This window comes from Osmerus mordax, chromosome 4, assembly GCF_038355195.1.
Source record: "Osmerus mordax isolate fOsmMor3 chromosome 4, fOsmMor3.pri, whole genome shotgun sequence".
Classification (NCBI taxonomy): Eukaryota; Metazoa; Chordata; class Actinopteri; order Osmeriformes; family Osmeridae; genus Osmerus; species Osmerus mordax.
Genome location: NC_090053.1, coordinates 3595522 through 3613010, shown reverse-complemented (window position 1 = coordinate 3613010; position 17489 = coordinate 3595522).

The window sequence follows — 17489 nt, the reverse complement described above, 5'->3', positions numbered from 1 at the left end:
TTTTCTTTCTAAAAACTATTCACCATAAGGTGTTTTTTTCCACCAAGAACCCTGTGACTGGATGTCTTGCAGTATTTGAGAATTCCGACCATGTGGCCCATCCACAATCTCATAGGAATAGCAAATTGTATAATCAGCACACTTTCAATTACATGTATACATTTTTAAGACGTGTATATGTTATTCAAGGCTTTTACGTCGTCTTCAATTTCGGACTTAAGTATTTTCATTTTAGTTGAGCTGTTTGTCGTGTATCACCAAAAGGAAGCATGTCATGGATCTGTCAGTTTACTTGACAGGACATACCACCAGAGGTCACCAGACGCTTGAGTTAACAGACGTCCTCAAACATTGAGTTGAGCAGGTATCCGTGGACACTGCTGTCTACTCTAGAACACCAATATTCAAGATGAAAAGTCTTATCTGACAAGGCGTAAATCCTGCTATTTGTTAACCCTTGTGCTGCCTTCGGGTCACATGACCCAAAGGTTCATAACGAACCATCGTTGTGTTTACCCAATTTTACCCAATACAAAAACAAATAAAAATAATTTTCTTTTAACCTTTGCAATGCGAGGGGTCTGAGACAACCCAACGGTTAAAAGAAAATGCTTCACTTTGTTTTTGTATGCGGTAAAGTTGTCGCAATACGACGGTGGGTCACAATGACTGATGGGTCAGAATGATCCGAAGATAACAAGGGTTAAAATAGACTCTATAATTTATTTTACTCTTTCAGAAAGGGTGGTAGAGATGGAGAATAGAGTTTGGAATGAGGTCATGTTTTTCCCAGTCAACAATTTGCCAGAGCTGTTGAGAACCCGGTTCTGTCTAAATCTGTTGGCATCACGTTGGTCCTGCCCTCCTCTTCATCATGTCTGCCAGCTTTCAGCCCACAAGACGTGATTTGTCGGAACAATCCCACAAGCCCATGTCACCCCCAGTTATCTTGAAAGTCTTAATGCAAATAAGAGAAGCCATGGATCCTGCTTGCCTGTGAGGTTGTGTAAGAAAAAGGCTTGAATATGACACATTACACGTTGGAAGACGCAGTGCTAACAGACACTAACAAGCAGTTTAAGAATGTGATCGGGAAACAATTTGGACCACATGGATGGTGGATAGGAAAATGAAGAGAAGATGAAGGGGAAAAAGCTCAGTACAGAAGCCGTGAGAGTGAGAATGATGTGTTTTCTGGGTGATCTGTCTATAGCTGACTGGATGATGGGATGATGAAGGATTACACTTCCAATGGAACAGAACCCACCCATTCTGAAATGAGCTGCACATGCACACAAGCGCACACACACACAAACACACACACTAACTCAGGCATAGAACTCTGTTCACTGCTAATTACGTTTACCCACGGAAGTCATGGTAATACAATGGCTAAAAATAAGAATTCATTTTTGGAGAACTAGAGATGGAAGAATCTGCAATCAAAGAGGCAGATAATGTATTCTATGCTGGTTGAAGTGTGGCATAGCTGCTGTCTAGGTAAGATACAGACTTCCCGCGGTAGAAATGTCAAGAACTCATTGCTAAGCCAGGCTACCCAGATCATGCTCTGATAACGCAGCCTGCTGCCTCGCTCCAGACTGTAGGAATCCGAGCACAGTTCACTGGGTTTAAGAAGACTGAAGCCGTGGAGAAGCTGCCCGTTTCTCCTCACGACATCCCCACAAAACAACCAAAGCCCCCAAGAGCACCAGGCAGGGCACCAGCCAAGCCGCCTGCTTTCCATCCTGCAGCTTTCATCCAGGAGCCTGAAGACTGAGCGGGCCTGAGCCTTACCAGAGCGCCGGCCTGACTCACACACCAGCCTCAGTAGAACTCAATAAAGCCCTGTGCCTTTGGTGTCATCCTCAGCAGCTGCAGACAAGGCCAGGAGTGTAGTGCTGTGTTTGTGTGCAGAAGGGGGCCTGGTTCGTCTCCATTGCCCACGTCACAGCAGGCCAGCGAGGGTAAAAACCTAAAAACATCCAGCTGTGCTCATGGAAACCGAGGAGGCTTTTCTGAGGATGAAACCGCAATGTGCTGTGCCTTGTTTCTGTCAAACGGCTCACCCACGTCCCACGCCAGTGACCACTACACATCGTGCCCCTGCTCATGCCATGGCACGATGCTTCCTGTGAACAGCAGGTGGCGATACTGTGTTAAGAAGGCAGGATGAATCGATGGATGAATTATAATATCTAACTGTAATTATAGGAATTTCTGTCTGTCTGTCTTTCTGTGGCCTGATGGTCTGTGGTACCGCCATCGGGAACTTTTATTGCACCATTATGCAATAATAGTTGAACACGCCCCTTTTATGCATTAACACCAAATCAACTCATGGCATCTTAATCACCATCTACATCGTGGGCACAGGCATCCTGAGCATGGGCACTGCACTAGTCTAACAATAAGGCAGGAATCTCTGGACGTTTGTGCCTGTGGCTAGATTATCTTGAGAATGGGGGGCTCAGCTCAGGACCCAGTGTGAAAATGTTTGGATGAGCAACAAATAAATATATAATGTGAACGAATTTGCCGCCATGTTGAGCTGCAGTTAGCTTAGGCGAAGCTGCAGTCAAGCAATTATCTGCAACGCATACGTGATTAATCACAGTATGATCCATCAGTGTCAGAAAGGATCTGATGAAACCAGCTAACTGCTATTGATCACGCCCGCCTTAGATTTCACTTGCACTCACACTTTATCAGATGGAGCTAATTGGTAACATACTTTGTCTGTGGTCTTCAGAGGTCTGTCTGTCAGGAGCCACATTCCTGCCGCGATCTCTGATAGCCCACAGCGCCTGCTGTCTGGGGGAGGGGATGGGGGTGGAGGTAAGGGGATGGGGGTGGAGGTAAGGGGATGGGGGTGGAGGTAAGGGGATGGGGGTGGAGGTAAGGGGGAGGGGGGGTGGAGATAAGGGGGAGGGGGGGTGGAGGTGGCGATGAGGGTGGAGGTGGTTGAGGAAGTTTGAGTTGTGGGTCAGTGTGGTGTGTGTGTGCTGTGTGTGTGTGTGTGTGTGTGGTGTGTGTGTGTGTGTGCTGTGTGTGTGGTGTGTGTGTGTGTGGTGTGCTGTGTGTGTGGTGTGTGTGGTGTGTGTGTGCTGTGTGTGTGTGTGTGTGCTGTGTGTGTGTGTGGTGTGTGTGGTGTGTGTGGTGTGTGTGTGCTGTGTGTGTGTGTGTGTGTGTGCTGTGTGGTGTGTGTGTGCTGTGTGTGTGTGTGTGCGCTGTGTGTGTGTGGTGTGCACACAGCAGCACACTAGGAGATGGATGAGTGAGTAATAAGCGTGCATCCTTAAACTCTCCCTGGACGTGTGTACTGACTGGAGTAAATATGTGTTGAGGATTTATTGCCTGATGGACCACTGGGGCCTCCTGCAAACAGTACTGAACAGTCTCCCTGCTCGCTGTCCCGGCTTTCTACCTCCTTCACACTTTTTTTCCGATCTTGGTTTCTTTCTTTGTTCTTTACTCCCCTCTCAGCTCTCCTCCTGATGTTCTCTCTTGGAATTTTCATATTTTCTTTCTCGCCTCCTTCCCTGCATCCTCTCAGGACTCAGTACACAGATGTCTGAACGTGTAAGGGGATGGATTTTCAAAGAGTAATGATTATCACATCTGATCTTCCTCTGACCTAGGGCCCATGTCAATCTAGAGGGCTAGGAGACCACACCATAGGCATCAATCAGAGCACACACACATACACACACACACACACACACAAACAAGGCCATTACAATCTCTGCTTCGTTCTGTAGGTGAGTCAAAAGCAGTTGTATTTATGATTGACATATTTCACACTCTGACTCAACTATAATCCACTTCAAGTTAGTAAAATTGCTCAAATACTACAGATGGACAAATCTGCCTCAAGACCATCTATGTCTTTTACATATGTTTCTTGGGCGGTAAGTCATTGTTCCCTCTGAAATGATCCCCACATGTGGAGCAGTGTTCCTGGCTTGTGATGAACCAGGCCCAATGTGGACCAGGGCCCAGAGAGTCGTCGCTCCACACATGCAGAGAACGCACAGCATGGTCACTGGTCACTACTTACTACCCTGAGCCCGGCTCACACAGGCCTGGCCTCGGGGCTTCCAGCAGACAGCGTGAGGTACTGGGAACATATCCATAGAGAAAAGCCATGCAACTGTACAAAGACAATTCGAACACCGTATGTACTGCTTGAGATTGTAGTGTTTCACAACATAATGGTCTGGTTTAGTTATTGTACTCGCTCCTCTCAAGGGGATGTTCTGGCTGGTAAGACCAGAGGTGATGACAAGGACTCATTCGAGGACCTCTGAGAATTTCCCTGAGCATACATCTACATGCATCATGTCCCATGATCTGCTCTGATATAACCCCAGGTCAGAAATAGTAACTGTCTGGACCAAAGAATATGGATGTAAGACTATAATCAACGGGATTATATATATGCACTGCAGATGTATTATTTTAAAAGTTCTACAGAGGAGGAAAATGAGCTTGTACAACATGAGAACATTCCTGAAGTTAATGGATGACTGTGAGTGAGTGGGTACCATCTATGGGGTTAAAGATGAAACTGTTTTCTGGGATGAAAAGGGAGAGATCTACAATGTGAAGATTAAACTTGTAGTACTGACCATACAAATGATTCTTCATTACACCAAGTATGTTCGACAGTTCATTACTTTTTAATTTTTCCTGCATTTCCCTAACTGTGACATCAGCCTGTGGGGCTGTGAGGTTTACTGGTGCATGACCCTTCCTTCTGCCTCCTCTTCTTCATTAGTCATTACGTAGCATATATCTACATTTTTAAATCAACAAAATCCTTCTCGTACTTGTGATAGCACAATTTGTTCCAAGTATAAATCACAAGTTCTGGGCCATCATTTCCAGTGGATGAGCTTAACACTGGATTCATGACCGTGTGCCGTAAATCTAAACGGCACCCCCATGTCCCCCATAGCATACATCAGTGAAAAACCAGACCATTTCCTGGAAGTAGACCGTAGCACTGTACAGTATTTCTTTCATGATATAAATGGAAAAAGTCCAATTAAGGTGGTGGAAAAAAGCAGCCACTGGCTTTTCAAAAGCAGGGCAGATGTGCAGGTAAGCGAGGGGGCGGCGAGGCCTGGCCGTGCCGTGTTGTCGGGCTCGCTGCAATTTCCGCCTCTAATTGGACTTCCCGCGCCATGCCTGCTTCCAATCAGCCCACGCCACTCTGAGCTGGGCCAGAACAGGACCAGAGAGGCCCATCTCTCACCAGAAGCCCTCCACTCTGAGCTGGGCCAGAAACAGGACCAGAGAGGCCCATCTCTCACCAGAAGCCCTCCACTCTGAGCTGGGCCAGAAACAGGACCAGAGAGGCCCATCTCTCACCAGAAGCCCTCCACTCTGATCTGACTATAGATAATGAACTTCAACTGCAAAATCCATAAGCATTTCGGACAGGAATTTGTGGTTCTGTAAACGGCATGTTGCATTTGCACAGCTTTAGACAGCTTGTCTGAGGTACAGTCCTGTCCTACAGCATAGACACAGGCATCCAAACTCTACCCCTGTTGCCTTGCAGGAACCCTTCCGTTTTGCCACCCACCTCAACATAACGTGAGCTTCACCGATTCTCCTCACCCCCTCAACTGAATCCTACAGTAATGCTAGTCGTTCAGGAATCCTGGAATGCCGTGTTGAGTACAGAGATACCCTTCCCCCTGGGTTTCCCTCTCTCCAGGACCCGCCTCACCTGGAACCAATCTGTAACACAATCAAAGTGTCCTGACATAAAAGCTCAGTTCCTCTCTTTCAGACTCGGATACTCTCCAAACATTCTGTCCTTCTATCTCATACATGGAAACCCGTTTTCAGGCTTTAGATTACACTAGTGGGAACCTTTCTTTTAACATTATGCTAATTGACTTGGATAATTCTGGTGGGCTTTCCTATTCCAGTGAACACTAGAGAATTGCGTCTCAAAACAAGCAGTGCTCATTGGACGATTTACAGATTAACCAGTTGCATGGCAAGAATCTAAAAACATTCTTGAAGATAATGTGTGCATTGCATGTGCCTTTCGTCTTACATACATGGGGGAAAGATCTGGATTTTGACATTAGTCAAAAAGTGGAAGAACATATTAAAAAGAGAATAATCCTTTTGAAAACATTCCTTTGTTACAGAAATGCCTGAGCTGCCCAGTTAAGAGATGTCCCTCACAGATCTGGAGCAGGCCCAGCACAGCAGGCCCAGGACAGCAGACTCAAGACAGCAGGCCCGGCACAGCAGGCCCAGCACAGCAGGCCCAGCACAGCAGGCCCAGGACAGCAGACTCAAGACAGCAGGCCCGGCACAGCAGGCCCAGCACAGCAGGCCCAGCACAGCAGGCCCAGCACAGCAGGCCCAGGACAGCAGACCCAGCACAGCAGGCCCAGCACAGCAGGCCCAGGACAGCAGGCCCAGGACAGCAGACCCAGCACAGCAGGCCCAGGACAGCAGGCCCAGGACAGCAGGCCCAGCACAGTAGGCCCAGCACAGCAGGCCCAGGACAGCAGGCCCAGGACAGCAGGGCCAGGACAGCAGGCCCAGGACAGCAGACTCAAGACAGCAGGCATGGCACAGCAGGCCCAGGACAGCAGGCCCAGGACAGCAGGCCCAGGACAGCAGGGCTATTAAAACCTAATAGCAGCCTTTTGAGGGGTCCGGGGGGGATTTACTCCTGAGTCAACATGTCAGACCCCATTTCCTCCTCACTCACCCTCTTCTCTCCACGGCTCTTCCACTCCACCAGGCTCCAGCCATAGCCGATGTTCCCAAACTTGTCTGGGGGCTGTAGGAAGTGGCCTCATACTTATGGAAACATGCTGTGAAGTGTTGCATTATTCCTGAAGGATACTGAGGATTTTTGCTACTTGACCTTTACCTGATACAATTACATTTACATTTAGTCATTTAGCAGACGCTTTTATCCAGAGCGACTTACAGTAAGTACAGGGACATTCCCCGAGGAAAGTAGGGTGAAGTGCCTTGCCCAAGGACACAACGTCAGCTGACACGGCCTGGAATCGAACCAGCGACCTTTTGATTACTAGCCTGATTCTCTAACCGCTCAGCCACCTGACTCCCTACAATGCCACTCTCTGACCAGGCCCTGTGATAGACGGAGGCTTCTAGCAGCGGTGGAGTTCCTCCACACCCCAGATGCCGCCGGAGGCCTCACCTGTCCTCAACGCCCGCACAGCTGCCAGACACGGAGCAAGCTGTCACGGTTCTAGCATGTCAGCCTGTTTTGTTTTGAGACTTCCCACGGGTGACAACACTGCGTGCGTTATCTGGGGACCTGTGGCTCGGTCCAGGAAACTTATGCTGCTCCTCCATGTGACTTTAATTGAGTGATTAGACTTAATTCAATAAGCAATCGAAGGGCAGTGCACGTGAGTTTGAGGCGTAAAGCAAAAGGGGGCTGGTGAGTGGACCCTTTGTCCTTGACCCTTCGTCATGGCTACTACCCATCAGACCCCATCACGAGCCCTGATCGGCACCGGGCCAGAACCCCTCGATGCGCCCCACCACTCTGAGTGTCCAGTCCACCAATTTGAAGAACCATAAACCTTTGCGTCTTCAGTGCAAGCAGCTCCCGTGTCTTGTGTTTACCATGTGAGCCGCTATATTTAGATTGGAACCACAAAAACATCCCAATTAGGATTGTCAGACGCCGCGAATGCCTGCAGAAGTCTTTCTTATTGTGCAAGAGATTTACACCCCAACTCTGAGTCGTGTTTGTAATCCAATTCTAGATGGCTGAGTGGATAGCCAAGAGAAGTTGTCCAATATCACAGTGGTAAGAATCCAATAAAGATAGACACGACCTCCAACACAGGCACGTTAATTAAAGAGAATTGAGCGGTAAACCAGAAATACTTACATTTTTATGCATTCAATTCCAACATGCCACATTCTCCCCATGGTGGATGAATTAGACCCACACTCACAGGGTCGTTTACTGTCAATCTGCAGTGGCTAATCCACCCAAATATGTGGCATTACAAGAAAGAGAAAAGAAAATCGCCTGTTTCATAGTTTTACTCTGTGGCAGTGAAGCAGTTCCATAAAGTCTACAAATTCTCAGGGCGATTCAAAATCACCAGCAGAGTCTCTAAAAAATGAAAAATTACGACACCATACAGGATGTTACTGTGAAAGGGATTTGAGAGTCAAATGCAATTACACAGACTAGATGAAAAATCGATCAGTCTAAATCCTTCATTTCCATAGATTTCTGGAGAACCTCTGCCACCATCAGAAGGCCCTCATGGGGCTGTGAGCAGTCTTGGCAAGAACATGTAAAGACAAGTGCATTATCCAACATGTGTCATTAATGACCTGTCATTTCTCTGGCCAAACTCAGTCAATCACTGGACTGCACCCTAACAGTTAGGCTAGGGCTTTACAATAGAACTCTACTGCATAAACAATGGTGAGGACAGATCCTTGAGGGCCAGCCAAGGCCCCTCAAGGATCTCACTAGAGTCCACTTCTTTGGACCCTAGTGTCCACTTCTTTGGACCCTAGTGTCCAAAGATGTGGCATCAAGTTTTAATAATTGTTTTAAATACTTGTTAAACTGCCGGGAGTAATCAGGGATGTGATGATGATATTGCAGCCGGCTCTAATCTCCTCTGAACAGTTTATGGATGGTGTACGTACGTTGAATAGTATCACATAAATGCCCACATAATGTTATCTTCCATTTCCTCAAAGATGAAAGAGAGGGACGAGGAATGGTCACTAAATTGCACCATCCAACTTTAATCATCAAGCTCCTACCCATCTAATCAAGTCAATTTGGACAAATATTGATTACTGTAGCTTCATGATGGCTGGCCTGTGTCTTGAGTCCAGCAAAAATAAAAAATAAATAAGGTTAAGTTTATATCCTGGAAGAAACACAACACCACCAGTCTGAATATGGACAAAGTTTGTCTGCGAGTTGTGCCTCTTATACTTGACATATTTTTAGTTGTCCCTAATTGATCCACCTGCCACATATTGACTTTTTGATGTGATGCAGGAAAAGCATTCCATAGATTTCATATTCAATTTCGCCACACCATTCCTGCTGTTAGACAGACCATGAACCAGCGGCCAAGAGTTGAGTTAAACAAGTGACTCTGAATGGGTAGTATGAGGGCGATGGAGACACAGCTGTCGCTGTGGACAAACATAAGTCTGTAGTGGTCCTACAGGGTGAACAGGGCACCAAGCAGTCGTTTGAATGAAGACAAGGCGGTTGTTCAGCAAGTGTCCTCCCAAATTAAGCTTGGGCAGCATGACTCTGATTAGGGACCCTTGTGAAAGAGACTCTTTCTTGTCTCCATGTGGACATTCCAGGCCATTAGAACAGAAGAGTACGCCTCTGTTTGTCCCTCGCTAGCGACCTCTGGCTTTGGGGTCAGCGATGTCGTACTATCTGAAAGTGTGGTTCGAACACGCACACAGCCGAGCCACGTGATGAAAACCATCAAGGTTCCAGAAGAGGCAACTCTACAGGGTGTACGTAAACAGCACCAGGTCTGTGGTTCCGTGGTGTTAACTGTACACTGGACAGCTTACTGTACTCCATCAAGGTTCAGTCAAGAGTGGCAGTAAGCAATGAAGATTGGAGTTTCGTGAAAACACTGGTGAATACAGAGAATATGTCACATGCTCTGTGGTTGGGGCCATACAAACAACCACATATAAAAACTGTCTGTAATTTAAAGCCTTAAATCAAGAGAGAGAGTGACAGAGAGAGGACACATTCGTTTTTTAATTAGGTTGAAAGGTTTGAGGCACCCATGTCGTTTTGTGTGACTGAAGTGGGGTTCTCAGATGCAATCACAGAGTGAGCCTAAAGTTCATAGGGGACTGCAGATTGGCCAGAGAGATTTTATGACGCAGCCACAAAACCTTATCCGGATATTGCATTCTGGGACATTGCCTTCTACTGAATGTTGCAAACCAACCCAAATCAACCCACTCATAAGGAGAGAGAAAGAGAGAATTGGAGATAGGGACAGAATATGAAGCAAAGACAGACAGAAACCAAAGAGAGAGAGACAGACAGAGACAGAGAGAGACAGAAACAGAGAGAGACAGAGACAGACAGAGAGAGACAGAGAGAGACAGAGAGAGACAGAGAGAGACAGAGAGAGACAGACAGAGACAGAGAGAGACAGCTTTCTTGTCTGACACACATTGATGTAGTAGGTTCCAGTCGGCATCCTGTGAAGGTAATTCCAGGCTCAGGGGGTGTTTATGAGAGGGGGGACTAGAGCTGATCTCTCTCTGACCTCCAACCCTGACCTTGGAATCAGTACAGCGATGGGGAACATGTCAGTCCAACACAGCCCAACTGTTGCGCAGCCAAGCCACCACAGGTTTGTTTCGCCTTTACACAAAAAAGTCTCCTATTTTCATCGAGAATAATGACTTCTTGCCCAGTGAAATTGAAAAGTGAGCGTGCAAGAAAGAGAAAAATAAATGACACGATCAACTATTCCAGCCGTCGGACTGATGGGGACTGCGGGCGACCAGGGGAGGGTCATGGAAAACCAAACAGTCAGGTCAAAATGTTCTCTGTTCTACTGGCCCCCCTGAACACATGTAGACCAGGGGGTTGGGTGGAGGGGGCAATGGTGGGCCTTAGCCTCCACTGACCCCCACGGTGTCTTCCTGCTTCACCTCCCTTCAAGACAAACCTCTATTGGATTAACATTTGCCCGAGGGGGAGATGGAATGGATAGGGGTAACTGCAGAGGAGCAGACACGGGGGTCACTCCACTGTTTCAAGTAAAAGTGGAATTTAAGGCATCTGTGTTTGTTTGTAATTGGCTGTGTTTGGGGGCTGATTCTGACATCCTGCAAAGCCTTAGGATAGAGCAGAGGTTGTCCCTGCATGGTGCTCCTCCAACCCCCGATGGACGTGCCTCCAAACCTCAGAACCGAGAATGCAGCCCTGTGCCGCAGAAACCTCCAGGACCTCCCCTCTTACTTTTATGTCATGTGGATAAAAGGACCCAGGACTGAGACAGTTCAGTGGCCTGTGACCCCGTCTCTCTATTCTTCTTTTCCCTGCTTAGGGTTATCCAAGATTGGGGGTTTATCAGGACATCAGCACACTTGTGGCAGAGAAATCGTCTGCTAACAGCTTTCTGCTGACAGCTCCTCTCCTCTCCTCTACTCACCCCCCACTACAAGCTTGATGCCATGGATGTGGCCTCCTGCACAGCTCCCCTCCTACCAGTCAAGGTCTGACCTCGGGTACATACATGTTACGTAGGTGCTTCAGCTGGTTGAATACCAGTTAACACACCTTTCCAATCTGCAATCTTACTTTTCCTGAAGTATTTAATATTATTCCTCTCTACTTGAATTAACGAACAGTGACACAAACAGTGACTCTAATTAATAAGTATGTGTTTTCTTGGAGAGCAAATAAAGGATGGTCACGCAAGCAAATGTTCTAAGATAATTCATTGGAAACCGGCTTAATGTGATCATGGAATTAAAATACTGACATCGTAAACACTTTCTCTTTGCAAACTGTGACATGTGACCCTTCAAGCCGGCCTCCCTGGGCACACCGCTGGTTCTCCTGGGGTGAGAGGTCGGCTCAGTGACAGTGACCACTCCTCTGAGAGTTTGCCCCAGCCCCAGCAACCAAAACACCAGAGGGCAGAGCAGCAGGCCAGTCTGCCACCCCCACCCCCCGGGCCCCTCTCCCTTGGAACCTGGCAGGGAGGGAGGGAGCGCAGGATCAGGGTCTCCCCCTGCACAAACACAGACAGGGTCGTGGGTCATCCGGGGAGCTCACACAGAGCTTTCATCCCAGAGAAGCTCATTTCAGGGGAATGCAGCCCCTTCTCTATCTAGATAGGGCTCCTCCATGGGCCCTGTGTGGTGGTGCTGAACCCTGGATCTCCGGGCTTGTTCCCTCAGACCTCCTTTTGTTTTCATTGGGTCCTTCGCCTCTGCACACACAGCCTGGCTTGACCAGACTCTTCTGTGGGAAGAGTAGGTCAGGACAGCTCACCCAGTGTTATGTTACAATCCAAACACCCGCTTATACAGTATCAAGCTGGGAGAAAGAGGGGACTTGGGTCAGAGACGGCATTCTAGAATGTTCTGCTGTTACCTTGCCCACCTTTGACTTCTGAAACGAGGTGGGCGTCTTATATCGTCCTGCTCTGAGAAAATCCACAATGACATCACACACGCAAATTAATTTACCTGTTTTATTCAATCACTGGAACACATATACTGTGTCAATCTGAGCATGTTGAACACAATAGCACAGACATTGTTACTTTGGAGAAATGAGGCCTCAGTGTAGAATGCATGGGCCTTGTGTTTATTTGGCTGCTAACCCCTATAAACCTAACTCAGATGTAATTGGGCTATTACATTGTTTATATATGAGCCCAAACCAAATTATCCTCAATCAACTGAACACAGCCCTAGAAATACATTAACCGAAGTTAGCATGAATGTAGTAATGAGAGGTAAAAGTTTAATTATATTTTATATTAATATTTATACAGATAATATACAGACTAAACCTTCAATACACCAAAATGAATCGTTATTTCTGAGTAAACTGCATTGAAATGTCTGGGCAATTAATAGAAAAGAAGATAGTACTATTTTCAGATCGACAGCATTTGACTTCTATTAAGTTGTCGTTGAATACAAGTCTTTGTCTGCCAATGTGTAGGGTATTGTTGCATTTGTACAGTTCGTGACAACCTTTTCTGTCTCACCTCACCTAAAACATCTTTACATCCTCCATCATAAGTACAACATAAAACACCAAGAATAGAACAAAATGCTAACGGAAACTAAATAAATGCTGCTTTCTTACTGCAATCATTTACTTTGATGATTTCAGAACAAACCACATCTGGCTTTCTCCAGCAATATTAAAGCGAACATCAAAATTGCAGGACGTTCGTGTAATTTTTTCATAATGCTCAGCATACGGCGCGATCCCTGTCTGCGATCAATTTGCAAACCATTAACAGTGCGACTCATTATCTTCATTATCTCATGTGCTATTGAAGACCAACTGATTCTGCATCGGCTTTCTGTAACAGACAGGGCAGGCAGCTGTCAACCACAAGTTCTGAAAATGTGGAGATTTCACACAGTCGATTCACAAACTCCCGGTCTTTATATTATATACAGTATATATATTTTATATTATTATATATCTATATATTAGTATTGGGGATTCCGTGTATGGAGATTGTTGGAAACCTTCCCAATTAAGCCAGTGTACTTTGTGGACACTGGCTGCTAGCATGTATCCTCGACTCTTCAAAAGAACCTTCTGAGAACCATCTTCTCAGGACCCTCCCATGAGCCCCTGACTCGAATAATCAGGAGTGCTACCTCACTGTTTAAATTACCAACGAGAGAGAGCTGCAGCCTACACATGGTCCAACCACAACATGTGATGCTCCAATTATCCACATGCCGTCAGTCAAATGGAAACCACTGACAGTACCTCATTGTACAGACGAAGAATTTCACTTGTTTCTCTATGACTTGGAGTCCCTAATCTAAGTTTAGAAACAGGGCTTGTATTTATAAATCTCTTTGGGAAGTGTACACCTCTGGGATCCAAGATATTGCACCTGGTTGTGTCAGTGAGAAGACCTGACATGAGAATAGAGAATCTGACTTCATGTTTTAGAAGAAGGATGAAGGAACCCTGATGTCCTTCTTGGAGCCTTCCTCCCTCCCCCCATCCTCTCCCACACACCCCTCAGAAACGTCCAGGGGTGAGTCTGGGTTAAGGACGGGATTTAGAAGAACAAGAGGAATCTGTTGTCATGCTAACATTCACAGAGACGGAACGCTCTGCGTGTTTATGGATTCCTTTGACTCCTCATGGGAGTCAGGTGGCTGAGCGGTTAGGGAAGCGGGCTAGTAATCTGAAGGTTGCAAGTTCGATTCCCGGACGTGCCAAATGACATTGTGTCCTTGGGCAAGGCAATTCACCCTACTTGCCTCGGGGGGGAATGTCCCTGTACTTACTGTAAGTCGCTCTGGATAAGAGTGTCTGCTAAATGACTAAATGTAAAATGTAAATGTCCTCATGGAAGGTGGAGGGAGGACAAGTTGTCCAAGTTGTTGAGATGCTGATGGATGGAGCTCTGCTCCTGTCTTGACGGGCCTGTGACGGGTTAACCGAGGATGGACGTGATAAAGAGCCGGGAGAATACTGCATCCTTCTGTCCCCCCTCCTTGGTCCTGTTTATTGAATTATAGATCTGTACAACCGCTGGCTCTTTGCTCTCTCTCCCCATCTCTGGTTAATTTGATCAGAGAATCTGCTGACGCAGTGTGTGCCCAGCTCATGTGAAACCAATTTGAGCTACACATAAAAATCTGGAGTCTCTCTGAGAGCATGGGGCGCACGCCCATCCTAAGAAGAGAGCAGGACCCCCCTATCCCTAACCAAGACCTCCCCGTGTGGAAAAAAGAATAACACCTTGTCAATACATGGCCTTCAGGTGTCCTAATCACATTAGTTGGTATAGTACCAACATTGGTCAATATCCACTGTTGAAATAACCAAGCCTATGACAGTATGTGCCAAACCTCCCACTGACACACAGCATCACAGAGGAGGCTCCCTGTCTGGTTGTCATGGCGAAGGATCAACACGATAGTGGAGCGAGGATGTTTACCGTGGAGGAGTCATCGCTTTGCTGAGGAGGTTGCCATGGCGCAGCACCCACAGTGTCACCATGGCGGCCACAATCAACACTTTGAGGAAGCCATAGCGTCACATCATCTGGCGACCATGTCTAGCGTTACAAGATGACCTCGACTAAAAGCTGTGATTCACTGCCAATAGTACACTGTCACTCAACTGTCTATGGGAGTCCCATAATGCTCTTAGATCACCAAGAATGATCATTTGGAAACTCTGATTACCTTGTAGCTTCGTGTAGGGCTCTATAAATAAAACATATTCTACAATCAAACCAAGACAGGAATCAGACTTGCAGCAGCTGTCCCCAAACAGAAAGTGTGAACAAAGGCAATAGAAGAATAAAACGTTGCATACGACCCATTGGGAAATGTCACCCTAAAATAAAAACCTGAGACTACTGACAGATGTGGGGCTGTGCAGCCCGGACCTCTGTGATGTGGTGGGCACACTGAAGAGCGTTTGTTGAAGCTCAGCTGGTATTCCTTGAATTCCCAACGTTCCTTTAATTACCCCAGACTCCAAGTATGAGCTGGCTGGACTTCACAAGAGACAGGTTCAACTCCAACTCCGCTTTCCATCAAGCCTGTTGTTTCTCTTAGCGATAGAGGACATATTTCTGATGTTTTCGTTTTATTTCCTTGAATAACATGACATCGGTCATCATGACTGAAGCTGTGTCTGTACTCCACAGACTTTATTACATACTAAACAATGATTTCAGGGAGTTGATTTTTTTTTTTTTGAAACCCTAAAGTTCAATATCAGGCATATTGAATATTATTACAAAGAAAATCAAAGTATGTTTCCCATCTCCCATCAACAGCCTTTTTAAACATGTGCTGTGAATATAGGCTGTTATGGTTCCATCATACATTCATCCACCAGGCATCAACCAGAACTCCCCTTCCCCCTCCCTTCTCCAACACACACACGCCCACCCCCTCACCCTAACCTGTCTCCTACGAGAGGATCTGATAGCAAGGGACTTTTACGGAGCCTGTTAGGGTTCCAGAAGATCCCTCTGCCAACATAAACCCCAAAGGCGCTGGGCTGTTGAGTCTGGGGATAACCGATCCTCCTGTCGACCCGGGCTCCGTGATGCATACCTGCCCATGTTTCCTCCAGGAAGTCAAACACGCTGACTGGAATAAAAACCGTGCTCCCCATTTACTACAAAGCTTTTAGCTAGAGAGAATGTCATGGTTGAGTGACTTATATGTGCGTGACGCTTGGGCCTTTACCCTGTAGCAAATGGGGTGTTTTGTGTTAGTGGTGGTTTACAGTATACCAGAGCTTCATAACACTACACCACTTCTTCTTGCTCAGCTCTCAAACCCTATCATTGGGGACTGAGTTCAGTACATTTCATAAATCAACCAGACTCTGGCACTGGTTTGTGGTAAATCTTCAATCACTTGCTTGTGTTTATTGGCATAACATAAGGTGTGTAAGCTTTTACTACAATCAGCTTTAATCATAAAGTCAGACAAAAAACCCTATTTACTCAACTTAATAATAAACAAATGTTACCATTATTTTTTGAATATTTGTTACAATCATTACCACTCTTTAGTAGTTATAGGCTTACCTTTCATTTCTTTTTTTTTAAGGGAATACGTGATTTGTCTTTATATTTATAGGGCAGGTGAAACAGCCATGCAGATGCAGGAAACACCAGTACAAAATAAATAGGACTTAAATACCTTATTTCATGAAGGGAGAAGACCTTTTTTACAAGATAATTTTCAATTAAACGATGACGTAACAGCAGCAACAAGTCTCGTTAACAAATACCTGCACAGCACGAACGGAGCCAGCGGGATACAAACTAAGCCAAATTGTTTGCGGAATTCCAGTTTTGGCAACACATTTGTATATTTTCTTTTGTTTTTACAATAAGGTGGTTTGATTTTCTAAATGTAATGGTGCGGCTGGGAACAACCCCTAATTTGAATAGCCTATAGGCTAATTTCTAACTTTCTGAAAATAATCTTGGGCTCGTTATGTAGGCCAATGTTTTTCCAAAATCAACATTACATACATTATTGAAACAATCCAGTCTGAAAAAAATTGACTAAATAAGACTAAATTAACAGTCGATTGTAGCCTAAATATGCATGTTAGCCGTTCATTTGTCAAATATTAAGCTAACTATAGAAGACAAAGTCCATCCCATGCAGTTATTGTAGCCTACTCACCATGCAAACTTCGACAAGAAACATCTCTTCTAAATAGGCTAGTTCACACACTCATATAGGCTACTGCTTGAGTCAACTGACACGCAAATATGTTCTCTGCCGGCTAAAGAAAGCAACGTTCTCATTCAAATTAATTTGATGTAGGCAATTCTAATTTAGTTTCAAAATGTTTTAAAGCTTGTTTAACGAATTAAAGCATTAACATGCAGATACTAAAAGGATCATAGAGGCTAATGACCCTCGTATATCTTGCTTGCTCAGACCATGCAATTTGGCCATTTAAGCTTACTTGCGAACGTATAGGCCTATAATGTAGATATGCGCCACGTTTACTTTCGATGCATTTTTCCTCTACAGTAGTTTTTCAAGGCTATGAAATAAGCTACAGGCTATTGGGGTTTAATATCAATACGAGGCTAATATTGCCGATTATCACTGGCTTTTTTTTTACTGTCCCCTCGTGAAAACCCAGGCTATTTATTAACAGTCGACGGTTTAGTCCAAAATATGTTAACATTCAGTAAAAAAAAAAAAAA